We start from the raw sequence: 1,225 nt of genomic DNA, 5'->3' as shown, positions 1-1,225 counted from the left end.
GATTTGACCAGGGTCACAGAGAAAATTAGTGGAAGACTGATAGTAGTTCTGTGATCTCTAGGCAGTGATTAATTACTGAGCACCTACTGGGTTCACAGCTTACAACTAGGTATCATTACTTGCACATTGGGTATAATTACAGACTGTGGATGCCAAAAAGAGAATTCAGTAGACATATTCAATCTTATTAGCAGCAGGCAATTAACATAGATTAAAGCTAATTATGTACCAGGGGCTCAGAGATGTTACTCCAAGACAATAATAGGTTGTCAATTTAATATATTACATATTGGAGCACTCACATACTGCTTGCTGAATATAGAATGTATTGTCAGTGAGTTGTATTTAAAAAGAAAAAGAGATATTGAAGAGCTAATAAACACATGGGCGGTAAAATTCATATTCATAGACCCCTAGAAGTAGATGTTAGAGATGGACAGAGCCTTAGAGATTATCCAATTCAATGTTCTCATTTACAGGGGAGAATACTGAGGCCAGGGCAAAAATATAATAGTCTTCTGTGAGGTCTTCTAACTCCCAGCCCAGCTCCTACTCTTTGCACCCTGGCACATAGACTTTGATCTTAAAATATATGAAAATTAAGTAAGCACCTTGGCAAATAGTAGAAGCTATAACGATAGGATTGTTGTTCTTGTTGTAGGTGGACTGATGTTTTTTACTGTTCTCAGGGGTCACAAGAAGGATTACTTCATAGATTACAATGGCACAAATGTGCAAATTACTACAAAATGCTTTACAACCTTTAAACTACATGGAAAGAGCAATACCTAAATCTTCAAATGTATCCTTCACTACACCCTTAAAGCCAAATAAATGAAAGCAGTCACTTAAGTAGGAAAAATGTTACATTTTTTCCTAGATAAAATTTGGATCTGATTACTTTATTTACAGGATCTAGGGCCTGAAAAAAAATGTCTATAAATTTGTTGTCTTCACAAATTGCATAATGCTATCAATTGAGGCAATTCAGGACTGTTCCTGAGATCTTTAGGCTTTATGAAACAGTGGTTTGAATATCATTGTTCTAGGTTGTTGGAGAAATCAAATTTTCTATGCTCAGTAGGAGAGTAAAAATGGAAGTTCTTGTGTTTGTTTTTGCATTTTCTATGTCATTGACTCTTAATTATGCTGGCATATGAATATTATATGTAGTTACACTAACCAATATTGTGATTAATTTTATATATTAAAAATGTTGTGGTTT

At 34.3% G+C, this 1,225-nt stretch overlaps 1 protein-coding gene across 1 annotated transcript in view; it reads left to right on the top strand.

The window, feature by feature from the left end:
- SCEL (sciellin) overlaps positions 1-1,225 on the top strand; it is a 116,623-nt gene that overhangs the window by 58,571 nt on the left and 56,827 nt on the right. The gene's annotated exons all lie outside the window — the stretch shown is intronic.

Source organism: Propithecus coquereli, unplaced genomic scaffold, assembly GCF_000956105.1.
Source record: "Propithecus coquereli isolate 6110/MARCELLA unplaced genomic scaffold, Pcoq_1.0 Scaffold123, whole genome shotgun sequence".
Lineage (NCBI taxonomy): Eukaryota > Metazoa > Chordata > Mammalia > Primates > Indriidae > Propithecus > Propithecus coquereli.
This window is presented reverse-complemented; position numbering and strand designations above follow the sequence as displayed.